The sequence below is a fragment of the Aegilops tauschii genome, chromosome 1, assembly GCF_002575655.3.
Source record: "Aegilops tauschii subsp. strangulata cultivar AL8/78 chromosome 1, Aet v6.0, whole genome shotgun sequence".
In the NCBI taxonomy this organism is placed as follows: domain Eukaryota; kingdom Viridiplantae; phylum Streptophyta; class Magnoliopsida; order Poales; family Poaceae; genus Aegilops; species Aegilops tauschii.
The window spans coordinates 396935040-396952465 of NC_053035.3; the positions used below are offsets into that span (position 1 = coordinate 396935040).

The 17426-nt window shown below is 42.7% G+C and overlaps 2 non-coding genes across 2 annotated transcripts; both read right to left on the reverse strand.

Annotated features, from left to right (window-relative positions):
- Positions 1 to 16006: 16006 nt before the first annotated feature.
- On the reverse strand, positions 16007 to 16084 carry LOC120973109 (small nucleolar RNA snoR117). The gene has a single exon (XR_005767227.1). It is a non-coding gene; the product is annotated as a small nucleolar RNA snoR117 (small nucleolar RNA).
- A 58-nt stretch (positions 16085 to 16142) lies between these two features.
- LOC120973096 (small nucleolar RNA U31b) lies at positions 16143 to 16231 on the reverse strand. Its single transcript, XR_005767216.1, has one exon. It is a non-coding gene; the product is annotated as a small nucleolar RNA U31b (small nucleolar RNA).
- Positions 16232 to 17426: the final 1195 nt, after the last annotated feature.

The window sequence follows — 17426 nt, forward strand, 5'->3', positions numbered from 1 at the left end:
GGGACAGATCGAGATGCTTAATAGGACTTTCACAAAGCACATACCTTGACAAAGTTCTGAAGAAGTTCAAAATGGACCAGTCAAATAAAGGGTTCTTGCCTGTGTTGCAAGGTGTGAAATTGAGTCAGACTCAAAACCCGACCACAATAGAAGATAGAGAGAGAATGAAAGTCATTCCCTATGCCTCAGCCATAGGTTCTATAATGTATGCCATGCTGTGTACCAGACCTGATGTGTGCCTTGCCATAAGTTTGGCACGGAGGTATCAAAGTAATCTAGGAGTGGATCACTAGACAGCGGTCAAGAATATCCTGAAGTACCTGAAAAGGATCAAGGATATGTTTCACATTTATGGAGGTGACGAAGATCTCGTCGTAAAGGGTTACGTCGATGCTAGCTTCGACACAGATCCGGATGACTCTAAGTCACAAACCGGATACGTATTTATATTGATTGGTGGAGCTATCAGTTGGTGCAGTTCTAAGCAAAGCGTCGTGGCGGGATCTACATGTGAAGCGGAGTACATAGTTGCTTCAGAAGCAGCGCATGAGGGAGTCTGGATGAAGGAGTTCATATCCGATCTCGGTGTAATACCCAGTGCATCGGGTCCAATGACAATCTTTTGTGACAACACTGGAGCAATTGCCTTACCGAAGGAATCCAAGTTTCACAAGAGAACCAAACACATCAAGAGACACTTCAACTCCATTCGTGAAAAGGTCAAGGATGGAGACATAGAAATTTGTAAAGTACATACGGATCTGAATGTGGCAGACCCGTTGACTAAACCTCTTCCGTGGGCAAAACATGATCAGCACCAAGACTCCATGTGTGTTAGATTCATTACAATGTAATCTATATTATTGACTCTAGTGCAAGTGGTAGACTGTTGGAAATATGCCCTAGAGGCAATAATAAAGTGCTTATTATTATATTCCCTTAATCATGATAAAGGTTTATTATTCATGCTAGAATTGTATTGATTGGAAACTTAAATACATGTGCGAATACATAAGCAAAATACCAAGTCCCTAGTATGCCTCTACTAGACTAGCTCATTGATCAAAAGATGGTTAAGGTTTCCTGACCATAGACATGAGTTGTCATTTGATAACGGGATCACATCATTAGGAGAATGATGTGATCAACAAGACCCATCTGTTAGCTTAGCATATGATCGTTCAGTTTATTTCTACTGCTTTCTTAAATGTCAAATACATATTCCTTCGACCATGAGATCATGCAACTCCCAGATACATGAGGAATACCTTGTGTGCTATCAAACATCACAACGTAACTGGGTGATCATAAAGATGCTCTACAGGTATCTGTTGAGTTGGCGTGAATCAAGATTGGGATTTGTCACTCCGTATGACGAAGAGGTATCTCTGGGCACTCTCGGTAATACAACATCATAAGAAGCTTGCAAGCAAAGTGACTAAGGAGTTAGTTACAAGATGATGTATTATGGAGCGAGTAAAGAGACTTACCGGTAACAAGACTGAACTAGGTATGAAGATACCGACGATCGAATCTAGGGCAAGTAACATACCGACGGACAAAGGGAACTACATATTTGTCATAAAGGTTGGACCGATAAAGATCTTCGTAGAATATGTAGGAACCAATATGGGCATCCAGGTCCCGCTATTGGTTATTGACCGAAGAAGCGTCTCGGTCATGTCTACATCATTCTCGAACCCGTAGGTTCCGCACGCTTAACATTTGTTGACGATATAGTATTATATGAGTTATGTATGTTGGTGACTGTATGTTGTTCAGAGTCCCGGATGAGATCACGGACATGAGAGGAGCTCCGGAATGTTCCGGAGGTAAAGATTGATATATAGGATGATATGGTTGGGCCAATGGGTAAGGCTCACGGGGCTTTAGGTCGGTGCAAAAGGAAGTTTTGCGGAGATCAGGGACCAGACACTAGGGACCCTGGCGTCTGGGCCAGACGCCAAGGACCGTGGCGTCGGGTACTAGAAACCGAGAAGGACTCTTCCTTGCGTTCCAAACCGACTTTGAGGAGGCTCTTTCTCCAAGAAACGACCCCAGGGCTCAACATATAAATAGAGGAGCAGGGCTAGCCCCTGGGGGACACCACAATTCACCAAGCCGTGTGCCGGCACCCCCTCTCCCTCTAGTTCGTCCTCTGTCCTAAATCCGTTGTGCTTGGCGAAGCCCTGCGGAAATAGTTTTCACCACCACCGTCACCATGCCGTCGTGCTGCCGGAACTCATCTACTACTTCGCCTCTCTTGCTGGATCGAGAAGGCGAGGACATCATCGAGCTGAACGTGTGCTGAACGGGGAGGTGTCGTACGTTCGGTACTTGATCGGGACGGACTGTGAAGGTGTACGACTACATCAACCGTGTTAATAAACGCTTCCGCTTAGTGATCTACATGGGTATGTAGATGCTCTTCCCCTTTCGTAGCTATACATCTCCATGGATAGATCTTGCGTGTGCGTAGAAATTTTTGTTTTCCATGCAACGTTCCCCAACAAATTCGACAAAGGTAAAGAGTAAGGTATAAATCTTGAGTTTGATTGTGTTAAGTCTTTTATGGAAATCGATACTTTTCATAAGTTCAGTGGTAAATATGGACTTGACTCTGAGATAGTAGCTTCTATTTGTGAATCATTTGCTACTCATGTTGATCTCCCTAAGGAGAAGTGGTTTAAATATCATCCCCCTATTAAAGAAAAGATAGACGAACCCATTATAGTTAAAGATGAAACTATCATTTACAATGTTAACCCAGTTGTACCTACTGTTTATGTTGAGAAACCTCATTTTCCCATTAGGATTAAGGAACATGCTAAAGCTACAACCGTGGTTAATAAAATCAATATTAGAACACCTAAACCCTCTGAACAAATTAAGGTTGAACCCAATATTGGTATGGTCAAAGATCTCCTGGTTGATAATATTGATGGGCATGTTATTTATTTTTGCGATGATTCTGCTAGAATTGCCAAACCGTTAGAAATGAATGCGATAAGCCGGATAAGAATAAACTAGTAGTTGGGCATGCTTGTTGTTTCTGTTAAGATTGGAGATCATTGCTATCATGGTGTATGTGACATGGGTGCTAGCATTAGTGCTATCCCATTTACTCTTTATCAAGAAATTATGAATGATATTGCACCTGTTGAGATTGAACATATTGATGTCACTATTAAGCTAGCAAATAGAGATACTATTTCACCACTTGGAATTGTTAGAGATGTTGAAGTCTTGTGTGGTAAGATCAAGTACCCTACTGATTTCATAGTACTTGGTTCACAACAAGATAATTTTTGTCCCATTATGTTTGGTGGACCTTTCTTGAATACTATTAATGCTGACATTGATTGTGTTAAAGATAAAGGTTAGAGTTAAATTTTGTGATATATCTCATGAGTTCAATTTCTCTAAGTTTAATAGACAACCACATGAAAAAGAATTGTCTATTAAAGATGAAATTATTGGTCTTGCTTCTATTGTTGTTCCTCCTACCGATCCATTAGAACAATATTTGCTAGACCATGAAAATGATATGCATATGAATGAAAGGAAGGAAATAGATGAAATATTTTTCAAACAAGTACCTATCCTCAAGCATAATTTTCCTGTTGAAACTCTTGGAGGCCCTCCTCCACCAAAGGGTGACCCCGTGTTGAATTGAAACAACTACCTGATACATTGAAATATGCTTATCTTGATGAAAAGAAGATATATCTTGTTATTATTAGTGCTAACCTTTCAGAGCATGAAGAAAAGAGATTACTAAAAACTCTGAAGAAGCACCATGCTGCTATTGGATATACTCTTGATGATCTTAAGGGCATTAGTCCCACTCTATGTCAACACAAGATTAATATGGAGCCTGATGCTAAGCCAGTCATTGATCATCAACGACGGTTAAATCCTAAGATGAAGGATGTGGTAAGAACTGAAATTTAAAGCTTCTAGAAGTAGGTGTAATTTATCCCATAGCTGATAGTAGATGGGAAAGTCTTGTTCATTGTGTTCCTAAGAAAGGAGGCATTACCGTTGTTCCTAATGATAAAAATGAACTTATCTCCCAACGAATCATAACTGGTTATAGGGTGGTAATTGATTTCAGAAAAATAAATAAAGCTACTAGAAAGGATCATTACCCCTTGCCTTTTATTGATCAAATGTTAGAAAGGTTGTCTAAGCATACACACTTTTGCTTCCTAGATGGTTATTCTAGTTTTCTCAAATACCTATGTCACAAGAAGATCAAGAGAAAACTACATTTACTTGTCCTTTTGGAACTTATGCTAATAGACGTATGCCTTTTGGTTTATGCAATGCACCTGCAACCTTTCAAAGATGTATGACTGCTACATTCTCTGATTTTTGTGAAAATATTGTTGCGGTATTCATGGATGATTTTTCCGTTAATGGGACTTCTTTTGATGATTGCTTAAGCAACCTTGATCGAGTTTTGCAGAGATGCGAAGAAACTAATCTTGTCTTGAATTGGGAGAAGTGCCACTTTATGCTAAATGAAGGTATTGTCCTTGGGCATAAAATTTCTGAACGATGTGTTGAGGTAGATAAAGCTAAAGTTGGTGCAATTGAGAAAATGCCATGCCCTAAAGATATAAAAGGTATAACAATTTTTCTTGGTCATGTTGGTTTCTAAAGAAGGTTCATTAAAGACTTCTCTAAAATTTCTAGGCCTCTTACTAATCTCTTCCAAAAAGATGCTTCATTTGTTTTTTATGATGATTGCGTAGAAGCCTTCGAAACATTTAAGAAAGCCTTAACCTCTGCACCTATTGTTCAACCACCTAATTGGAACTTGCCTTTTGAAATTATGTGTGATGCTAGTGACTATGTTGTTGGTGTTGTTTTAGGACAAAGAGTTGGTAAGAAATTGAATTTTATCCATTATGCTAGTAAAACTCTAGACAATTCTCAATGAAATTATGCTACTACTGAAAAATAATTTTTAGCAGTTGTTTGCATGTGATAAATTTAGATCTTATATTGTTGATTCTAAAGTGATTGTTCACACTGAGCATGATGCTATTAAATATCTTATGGAAAAGAAAGATGCTAAACCTAGATTGATTAGGTGCGTTCTGTTGCTACAAGAATTTGATTTGCATATTATTGATAGAAAGGGAGCTGAGAATCCAAGAGCTGATAATTTTTCTAGATTGGAAAATGTTCTTGATGACCCACTGCCTATTGATGATATTTTTCCTAATGAACAATTAGCTGTTATAAATTTCTCGTAATACTCCTTGGTATGCAGACTATGCTAATTACATTATTGCTAAATATATACCACCTAGTTTCACATACCAACAAAAGAAAAAGTTCTACTTTGATAAAGAAAGAGTAGATGATGTTATTAGACGTTGTGTACCTGAGCATGAACAGGAACAAATCCTACGGAAGTTTCACTCTGAGGCATATGGAGGGCACCATGGTGGAGACAGAACTGCACATAAGGTTTTACAGTCTGGTTTTATTGGCCTACTCTCTTCAAAGATGCACGTAAGTTTGTCTTATCATGTGATGAATGTCAAAGAATTGGTAATATTAGTAGACGTCACGAAATTCCTATTAAGTATTCACTTGTTATTGAACCATTTGATGTTTGGGGATTTGATTATATGGGACCTTTTCCTTCCTCTAATAGGTATACACATATTTTAGTTGTTGTTGATTACGTTAATAAGTGGGTAGAAGCTATTCCAACTAGTAGTGTTGATCATAACACATCTATTAAAATGCTTAAAGAAGTTATTTTCCCGAGGTTTGGAGTCCCTAGATATTTAATGACTGATGGTGGTTCACATTTTATTCATGGTGCATTCCGTAAACTTCTTGCTAAATATGATGTCAACCATAGAATTGTATCACCATATCAGCCTCAGTCTAGTGGTCAAGTTGAATTGAGAAATAGAGGAATAAAGTTGATTTTGCAAAAGTCCGTTAATAGATCTAGAAAGAATTGGTCTAAGAAACTTGATGATGCATTGTGGGCATACATAACTGCTTATAAAATCATATGTGCATGTCCCCTTATAAAATGGTATATGGAAAAGCATGTCATCTACCTCTTGAGTTAGAACATAAAGCTTACTAGGCAATTAAAGAACTAAATTATGATTTGAAACTTGCCGGTGAAAAGAGGTTATCTGATATTAGCTCATTTGATGAATGGAGGACACAAGCTTATGAAAATTCCAAGTTATTTAAGGAAAATTTAAAATATGGCATGACAAAAGAATCCAAAAACAGGAATTCAAAGTAGGAGATCAAGTTTTACTATACAACTCTCATTTAAGATTCTTTGCAGGAAAGCTCCTCTCTAAATGGGAAGGACCATATGTCGTTGAAGAAGTTTATCGCTCTGGAGCTATCAAGATAAACAATGCCGAAGACACTAACCCGAGAGTGGTTAATGGGAAAAGAATTAAGCATTATATTTCAGGAACACCCATTAATGTTGAAACCAATATTATTCAAACGATGACACCGGAAGAGCACATAGAGGCAACTTTTCGGAAAGCTCTAGAACCCTGAAAAGGGGTAGGTATGTGGTATGGTAAGTAAACCAACTCCAAAAGTTTCATAAAAGTATTTTCTGTCCATTTTGGAATATTTAAAAATTAGGAAAATAATAAATAGTTCGGAAAGCGCATGAGGACGCGACAAGTTCAGGGGGCGCGTCCTACCCCCCTGGGTGCGCCTCCCAGGCTTCTCGCTCCCTCGTGAACTTTCCCAACTCCATTTTTCTTCCATATTGCTTGTCATGCACGAAAAAAATCACTATATATACTCCCTGATGTTTTGACCACTCTATCGCAAGATTCTCCTCTGTTCTTGTTTCGAGTTGTTTTTCCTAGCAAATCTGACAGCACTGTGTCGTCGCAATACTCAGATGGAGAGAGCTATGTTTCCCATTCTGTTGCAAATACAAGGATCTATGGAGACAATGATCCATATGGTTGGTCCACGGAGGAGGAGCGGGATGATGATTTAAAGAAGACTGGGGACATGTGCACAGAAGAAGATGAAGCTCCCCTACCTCAGTCGGGAGATATGCACGTGGAATTCAAGAAGTCGAGCCTCCCAAACATAGTAAACGAATCTAGGTTTCAATTTATCCCGTTCTGTGTTCTGTAGGAAAGCAAGAACGCAGTATGTGAAAAGGTATTGACACTTGAGCAAGAGGTCAATATACTGAGGGAAGAAAATTGTATTCTCAAGCATAAGATGGAGGACAAACCCGCTATTCATCACCACCATCACCAAAGAAGGAGATTCGAGTACACGGGTATGGGCACTCCCCTTGGCTTGTGCCAAGCTTGGGGGAGGTGCCCCGATATCGTATCACCATCACTTTTTATCATCATTATCTATCCTAGTTCGATCCTTAGTTATTTCATGATTTAGAAGAATAAAGTTTTAGTATGATCTATTTTCGAGTGCTTGCTCAGTGATATATCTATCTATGTATGTAATCGTGTGAGAGTTATATAATAAAGAGTAGTTTGAGTTTTACTTTGCTTTCTTGTTTCAATCTTACCAATGAAAAAAATGAAAGAATGAAAATATCATATGCTAGTCCCATGGGGAGTAATGACTTCACATAAAAGAAGTATAATTGATAAAATTGGTTGGAAGTTGACAAGCATAGTATTGGTCATTGGTGCAATCCATGAAAAAAGTAATGAAGGAAGAGAGGTCTCACATATAAATATACTATCATGGACATCTTTTATGATTGTGAGCCCCCATCAAATATTCTATATCAATTAGTTGACGTTGGACAAGGAAGACAACATAATGAGTTATGGTTGTTTACATTCACATAGATGTTATATTTTTACGGATCTTCTAACATGTGGTGCTTGTCTAGGATCCTTTGCTAGCCAAAAAATTGCACTAAGTAGAGATACTACTTGTGAATCCAAAACCATTAAACCCAGTTTCATGTCATGAGAGTCCACTATATCTACCTAGGGATTGAATAAGATCCCTCAAGTAAGTTGTCATCGGTGCAAAAGCAATAAAAATTCCTCATAAATATGTATGATCTTTTATTGTAAGGGAAAGTAAGTTTTGTACGATCTTGTGATGGTAAAGAAATAAAAGCGATAGACTACATAATAAAGGTTGCTATCACAAGGGGCAATATAAAGTGAGGTTCCTTTACATTAAGAGCTTGCACATCCAAAAACAAAAAGCGCATGACAACCTCTGCTTCCCTCTGCGAAGGGCCTATCTTTTACATTCATGTATTCATTTTTATGCAAGAGTCAATAGTGTTCATCCCTATCACTCTCTATGTACTCTTTAGTGGCGATCACCATGTGGTGGATAGATCCATATATATATGATCATGAATTATTATTGTTGACATTACCCTTGAGGTAAATAAGTTGAGAGGCGAAACTATAAGCCCTTATCTTTCTATGTGTCTGACTGAAACTTTTGCTCTATAAATATGCCTTGAGTGTCAGCAATCAGAGAAGACTAAATGATAGTTGAGTATGTGAACTTGCTAAACAAAGCTCTTACATAGACTCTTTCTGAAAATATGATGAATTGTGATTATCTCAATGGGTGAAGGCATAGTTTGTAGGTTTCCAATAAAGTCTATGATTCATACTTTAGCTTGTGAATGAATTGTTACTCTAGCATGAGAAGTTTTATGAGTTATATTGTTGTTATGATAATGACCACGGTGCTCTCATGTCTGTATTTTGTTTTTATCAACACCTCTCTCTCTCTCTCTCTAAACATGTGGTCATGATTATCGATATCGGCTTTCGCTTGAGGACAAGCGAGGTCTAAGCTTTGCGGGAGTTGATATGTCCGTTTTGCATCATGTTTTCCTATCGATATTTATTGCATTATGGGCTGTTATTTCATTTTATGATACAATTCTTATGACTTTTCTCTCTTATTTTGCAAGTTCACATGAAGAGGGAGATTGCCGGCAACTGGAATTCTGGACCGGAAAGGGCTATATCAGAGACACCTATTATGTACAACTCCAAATGACCTGAAAATTGACAGAGGATTATTTTGGAATATATAAAAAAACCGAAGAAAGAAATAACAAAAGGGGACCAACCAGGAAGCGACAAGCCAGGGGTGCCCCCCCTCCGAGCTTGTGGCACCCCTGGCAGGCCTCCGGGGCCCATCTTCTCCTATATGGTGCCATTTTACCTAGAAAAATCAGAAGGAAGGTTTCAGGACGAAGCGCCGCCGTCTCGAGGTGGAACCTGGGCCGGGGTACTTTTGCTCTCCGGCGGGGCAATTCTGCTCGGGAAACTTCCCTCCGGGAGGGGAAAATCGAAGTCATCATCATCACCAACGACCCTCACATCGTGGGAGGGACAATCTTCATCAACATCTTCACCATCTCATCTCAAACCCTAGTTCATCTCTTGTATTCAATATTTGTCTCAAAACGTCATATTGGTACACGTGGGTTCTAGTACTGTTGATTACATCTTGTAGTTGATGCTAATTGGTTTATTTGGTGGAAGATTAAATGTTCATATCCTTAATGATATTCAATACTCCTCTGATCTTGAACATGAATATGATTTGTGAGTAGTTACTTTTGTTCTTGAGGAGATGGGATAAGTCCGGTTATAAGTAATCATGTGAATTTTGTATTCGTTCGATATTTTGATATGATGTGTATGTTGTGATTCCCTTAGTGGTGTTATGTGAACGTCAACTACATAACACTTCACCATCTTTGGGCCTAAGGGAATGCATTGTGGAGTAGTAATTAGATGATGGGTTGCTAAAGTGATAGAAGCTTAAACCCTAGTTTATGCGCTATTTCATAAGGGGCTAATTTCGATCCATATGGTTCATGCTATGGTTAGATTTATCTTAATTCTTCTTCCCTAGTTGTGGATGCTTGCGAGAGGGGTTAATCATAAGTGGGAGGCTTATCCAAGTAACAGCACCCAATCACCGGTCCACCCACACATCAAATTATCAAAGTAACGAACGCGGATCAAACAAACATGATGAAAGTGACTAGATGAAATTCATGTGTGTCCTCAAGAACGCTTTGCTTGCTATAAGAGAAAGTTCCAGAATGTCCTTTGCTATAAAAAGGATTGGGCTACCTTGCTGCACCATTGTTACAATTGCTACTTGTTGCTCGTTACAAATTACCTTGTTATCAAACTATCTGTAACCAATAATTTCAGTGCTTGCAGAAAATACCTTACTGAAAACCGCTTGTCATTTCCTTCTGCTTTTCGTTGGGTTCGACACTCTTACTTATCGAAATGACTACGATTGATCCCCTATACTTGTGGGTCATTAGCCGCCTACCCGGGAAAAAAATCACTGACCGATATGGCCATGCCAACATAAACTTTTCTCTCGACCAAAATAATGAGGCCTTAAATCCCCTCATAAAAGAATGATAAGAGATTTCACACAACTGTTTTCATTGTGAAGATTCATCCGTAAAAGAATGATAAGAGATTTTCACAAAATAATTGATGACATGAACATCCAAAGGACACCCACCAAAAACAACAACATGATTAGAGCATCTACAACTGGACCCCTCATATCCTCCCTATACGTCGGGGCGAACGGCCTGATCATTAACCGGTCACGAAAAGACGACCAACTGGACCTCTCAAACTGCCCATATATGTCCGGGCTGTCCGACATCCTCCATACCGAGTTCATATCGGGGGTGACTATGGGTAGGCCCAAACATGCCTGCCACATCGATCCAGCCCCACGCTGGTCCACACAACTCCACAAATATCCCCACCCTAATCGCATCGACAAAACCCTAGCCACTTCCCACTCCACTCTCCAACTACTCTCCGACCTTCTCTGGCATGGAGGGTAATGAATCTGAGTCCAACAACTCCGGATCTTTCGACTAGGACCTTGTCCCCCGGGACGAGGAGAAATTCGTCGTCCGCTTGGCTCTGCACCCATCTCGGGAGAAATCTGTCCCGAGCTTCGTCATCCGAGTCGTGGCGGCAGGAATCTATTGTGTCCCCGCAAGTGGGCTTGGATCCACCAGCGTTGGCAGCTCGAGGCTACGACCGCAACGGATCTGGAGCTGGCGAGAGGCGGCTGGAGGTACATGCGCTCTACCCCAGACGAACCCGGGTTGGCCTCGAAAACCCTGTACTGGCTCATCCCGGCAATGTCCGAGTTCGAGGTCAACGACACCAATGTGCACTGCTTCGAATGCGTAGAATGCCCCAGGTCCGGTGACAAGTCCGAGGCCGAGGACTGTTGTGCCTGTCGTGCGAGGGCGAAGGCGCGGAACGCCGCTGAGGTCGAGTTGCACCTCGCCGCTGAGGCCAAGGCCGCCGAAGACGCCCGCGCTTGCATCTGGGCAAAGCGGGAAGACCGAGCCACGCGTACCCTCACACTGGAGGAAAAGGCGGGCAGTATGTGCCCTCTCTGGCCATGAAGGAGGAGGAGGTTGGTGCCGCATTCAACACTTCAGCTCCGACAGCGATCATATCCATCTTGACTTGTACTGTGTCTTCGACCGCTATGACCACAAAGTGGAGGGCAAGGGCGGTCATCAGTGAACTTTCATCATAATTCTAGTTTGGAACATGCCAATTTTTGATAGTCCGATGGCATGTATAGTAAACTACACATATGCTATGTGTGATCTGGTTGAACTACGTGCTTTATTGTGATTATGTCCATCTTGTGATGGGAATGGGGACTGTTCAATTGTCACATTGTTTGCACGAAACCAATGGCGTAGCTGCATCCCGTAGCATATGAGATTTCTATTACTAGTTGGAAGATGTGAGTGTGCTTATTTGATCAATAAAGTAACCCATGGATTACATGCCCACTTTCTCTCCTAGTTTAAGGTTTCACTTCCTCCCGATGTCCCAATGTACTCCTCGGCTAACAAAGCATCTCATGAGTCTTACACTCTGACTCGCTAACCAGTTGGCTGTACATTTTGGTTGTAAAAAGAGAAAATATAACACTTAAGGTTTCTTTTGGTTTACATAATTTTGTAGAAATTCTAAAGGATAGAAATTTTATAGGAAGTCTTTTGGTTTGCCGGAATGAATTCTTATTCCTATGTAGAATAGCATTGACTCAATGAAAATTTTCTATCATATGCATCAAATGATATCTCATTTCATTTAGTAATTGAGATGCATGTCATCTCACTTCCTATGATAATGTTAATCTATGAATCAATATGAGGCCTTAAATCACTGTTATTCCCATATTTTTTATTAAGTACTATTCTTCTTACATCTTGTTCAAGATTATGTTCAGTCAGTAGTGCAAGCAGAGGGGAAAAACCAAAGCACCCACCCCTGCCGCTCTCGGGGTGGCATGGCGAGACCCTAGCCGCCGATGCACCGAGAGGTCAAGTTGGTGGCCCATCTGTGCGATGGAGCGGCGACGGCCACGTGGAGACGATGGGGGTGTGGTTGGCGCGGTCCGTGAGCTACGTGCATCTCCTCACAGGCACAATGGGCAATGGTTGTGGCATTGACGCACCAGTTGTTGGATTGACACTGAAGGATACAAATGTGGCATCGTGGTAGCTCGTCCGGGCCAAGGCTTGCTTGGCGACGACCATCGACAGTACCCAATTCCTATCCCTCTCGGTTCACCGAGACTGGATAGGGACACAAGTGTGGGCGCTTCCTACGATGGAGGCACCAACCCAGATTCGATGGTTTGACGGGCTAGGAATGGATGGCAAGGCCTCCGCTCTTCCTATTGTGGTGGGTGCGCCATGAAGTGGATGGTTGGCAGTGTTTTGAGTCTTGGATACCAGGGACCCGGCCTCAAACGATGGACCGCATGGTTGGCTCTCCAACAGGCGCTATGGAGCTGTGGTGGCATTCCTCTGGTTGTATGCGTGGCGAGGGGTTAGCATTAGGTGGCCCAGGCTCGTCATGTGTCACAATGTGACGACATTGAGATCCAGATCTTCTCCGGTTCTTCTCTCTATGTCATGTTCAAGCCTGTTTCAAAAATGTTGTTATGGTGCACTGCACACATTTTTGTGTAGTATCATTGATCTAAATCCCTTTGTCACATTTCAATCAATGACGTATCAAATTTGCAGTACTAGTACGCAAGTATATTCAGACATGTCAAGTCTTCGCATGACCGAGTGACGTTTTGACTGGTGTAGAATCTCTCAAGAAATAATTAAATCAGTGTTCACGCCTTTTTGCCAAACCAAATACAGGTAGATCAATTAATGGTAAGCAAAAATGCCATTGGTAAAACAGGTATGTTCGTTGAAAAAAACAAAACAACATCAGCATGACAAAAAACTTTCGGACAAGTGGATGTGCACACCGTAGGAGGGACGGTGCACGTGTGATACCATGTTCAGGCGGTGCGTGCCCTCACACTAGAGGAAAGGCGGGTAGTATGTGCCATCTCTGGCCATGAAGGAGGAGGATGGTGGTGCCGCATCCTACCCTTCATCTCTGCCAGCCATCATATCCGCCTTGACTTGTACTGTATGGACAAAGGCAAGGGCAGTCATGGGTGAACTTTCACCATAATTCTAGTTTAGAACATAGCAGCTTTTGGTAGTCTGATGGCATGTTTAATGAACTACACATATGCTATGTGTGTGATCTAGGGGCGTGTTTGGTTGCCCGCATACACCTCAACCAGGCCCGCGCGGGAGGGATTCATCCTGTTTGGTAGCCCGCATACACTGTTAGGCCTGCATCGCACGCTTCTTAAAGCACATCTGGGTCTGGCTCGCTGGAAACGCTCAGATCGGCAGTTTCTCTCGAGCTAGGCCGAGCGGAAGCGCAGCGAGCGGGCCCCTGCACGAGGAGAAACTAAGGGATGCGAGGTGTTTACCTGGTATCTTCTTCAACCTTCAGTAAGCTCCTTTCTAATCTCCTCTCTTCCATGCCCCTCTAATCTACACAACGATGTTTCGGTTCGTGGTAAGCTCTACACGAAAAAGATGCACATCGATGCTACGGTTCCATTCAGGCAATCGGTTTGTAGTTTCGTCGACCTTACATGCTCAATTTCTTGTTCCCGTTTGGAGCTGTTTTGGACGAATTTTGTCAGATTCGTCGCGCACGATCGATTCTTTGAAATTTTCTTTGACCAGCTACCTAATCTCGCAGTTCTGCACAACATTTGTGTTGTAAGTTTTCTGTTTGTAGACGAGAAGATCTAGATATTTCTCATGGATGTACATATGGATATGTGTGCTATGATTCAAGACACTGCTTAATTATTCCTCTAGCCGACGTGGTTTCTCTTGATCTCCTCTCTTGAGTCTTGCTGTGGTAGCGTCATCTCAGCCTTCTCTCCATGATCCTACTGCAGTTAAGCCACCATGGCGCGCACACTGACAGGGTTCTTCTTCTCTGTTCTCTGCCACCGACAGGGGTAGATCATCTTGGCCTCCTCCCAGCCTCCTCTTTCTCATCCTACTACACTGGAGCCATTTTCGGCGTTGGTCATCTCAGCTCCTCTCTCTCGTCCTACTACATTGACGATGCCATGGCGTGAGCACTGCATTTCTCCTCCTCCTCTGTCCACTATCTTTGCGCGAGCACTCCAAGTAGTTCGCCAAAGAGGTCGCTCGCCCATGACTCGGTGCTCATCATGTCGAACACAGTGTCACGATCACTTCCCTAGGCTTCCCACGGTCCGACATGACGATGCCATGGCGTCAGGTGCGGTCATCCGAGATCCCCTATCCCTTCACCCAGCTTCTCTCAAAATCTTGAACCCATATATTTTTTACAATCCTAGCTAGTTAAGATAAACAACTAGGATTGTAAAAAAAATGTGGATACATGATTCTGGGAGAAGCTAGATGGAGGGTCGATTCTCAAGATTCCGAGAGAATCGCCCAAAAGAACTGAGCCGATAGCTATCTTGGTAACTTCCCTAGGTTACTAATCTGTATCTGGCCGTGTGAATGTCGTAGCTGCATCCCATAGATGAGATTTGTAAGTGCGCTCTCCCCAACCTTCCTTCCCCCTCGCCTAAGCTAGAGGGCTTAGAACGCCCGGTCGGCGTCAACATCGGCAGGGCCGTGACATATCTGGCGTGGAGTGACATATCTGGCATGTAGACGGTGGGGGTGTGTGCTCGGTCCATTAGCTGCGGGCACCGGTTGTTGGATCGACGCTGAAGGACAAACGGAAAAGTTGTGGGAGCTCGCCTTGCTCGAGGACGAACGCTGTTCTTATCCCTCTTAATCCACCGGGGAGCAAGCCTCATGATTGACCTCATAGTGTACGATGTAACATTGAGATCCAGATCTTATCTAGCGTTAGGAAGCTATGAGCAAACATTGTTGTGGATCTTTTCTCCATATCATGTTTGAAAACTAATGTCCAATTTGACTCAACTCATGTCCACTAAAGACTCGCAGTAGCAACTGCTGAATTACACACGTTTCTGTGTGGCTACCTCTCCAGTCAGTTTTTCAGATGTAATGCTTATTTACACAAGTTTCTGTGTAGTATTGATCTAAATTCCGTTCAGTCACATGAGAAAAACAAAATCATTGCGTCTCCAGGTATCAAATCTGCAGTACTAATATTCAGACATGACGTTTTGACTGGAATCTCTCGAGAAAAGAATTAAATCAGTGTTTATGCCTGCATTTGTTCATCGCACACGGTTGTTTTTGCCACACCAAATATCAAACAGATTTTTAATGTCCATGACAAATTACTACCAAGATTATATCATGAAAAAATTAATTAATGGTAAACAGTTATGTGCGACAGAAAAACCAGTACGAACTCAACATCAAATTGACCATAACTGTCGGACAAGTGGATGCGCACGTCGTGCGCGGGACGGCGCACGCATGATAACCTGTTCGGGCATCGCTCTCGGCAACGTACAGCACCGAAGTCGCTATGGAAATCAGCGCATTAGAGACTCTAATTTGTTGCCTCAACACGAAAAATGCAAGATTAAAAAAAAGAACACAAGTCAAATAGAAGGGCCTCAAAGACGCATTAGCAAATGTGAATCATCAGATGTATCAGATGGTACGGACAAATTGTTAAAATCACAGGCCCAACATATAAAGAAAGATCGAGACGATGAGATCCAGCCAGCTGACGGGATTTATGGCAGAGTCAGATTAGATAACGTATGTCAATCAGCACAGGTCCGGCGAGCCGGATCTAAGACCGGGGCGACAAAAATCCATGTCATCACGCTCCACGGTTACTTCAGGGCTCGGGAAAACCAGAGATCCACACCAAAAAGTCGACTGCTGGATGCAGAGTAGTGCTACAGATGTGCGTGCCGCAGGGGAGAACGCCCCAGCCGGAGATGGCGGCCGGGGTGATGCATCTTGCCCCCTGCGGCACAGCGGTCGATCTGCGCCTCCAGAACAAGGCCGCCGAGAGTGGATTTGCTCTTGCAGCCGAAAGAAGAGGCGACGGAAACAAGCGAGTGCGCACGCAAGATTGGTTCAAAAACAAGGCAGCAAAAACAAAAGAAGAAAGAAAGATGCGAAAATTTGTTCCGGCGAACTTCGCCCCGCATGACAAACCGAGATGTGACAAGGGAAGGAGCGGCTGCGAGCTGAGGGAGAGGCGGCGCGGCGAGGCAGGTTTTGCTGAGAGGACGTCTCGTGCGCTTATAAAGGCCAGCCGGGTAGATCTAGAAGCCGCGGTGGGCGGGGAGCGTGTGGGCCGATCTGGAGGCCCAGATCGTTGGTTCCGGCCCTGCATGTCGTGTCTGTTTGTTCAGCGCCCGGAAACCCTTGCTGGCGCTCACGCGCTCCCCTAATGGGCCGCGGCGCCCATCGCTTGCCCGATCTATATCGCTACGTGGGTTGTTCGCTAGCCTTTTATTTCCTTGCGAACACTTGTTGAAAACACTGGTCTTTGCGGTTTTCCAATTAATTTTGGGGCATGCTCCACGTCCGCCAGCTGATATTTTTGAAAGATCAGCCGGCTCGCGAGCCGTCGGATTGCCGCATCAAGCGAGCCGAGCATGCCTCCAGAACTGTAACACAGGTCTTGTTGCAGAATTATTTCTGCAACATGGGTTTTATTGCAGATTTTTTTTTGCAACGGCTGTTTTATCGCAATTTTTTTTACAATTAGGCCCGTTCTCCAGAACTGCAGCTCTGGAGAACATATGTTTTGTTGCAAAACTAGACCCGTCATAGACCATTGCAACACCGCATATGTTTCTGAAACATAGCCTCTGTTTCGGAAGTGCGGTCGACAAAGAACGGCATGCAAGCCATCAATTGGACGCGTGTCATGCAGCGGAGGTGGCAGACGGCCACTACGATCCGCTGGATGACAGTAAGCTTTTCCCGTTAATTTTAAAAAGTTCATGAACTCAAAAAAAGATTATTAATTTAAAAAATGTGAATACGTAAAAATGTCCGTTCAATA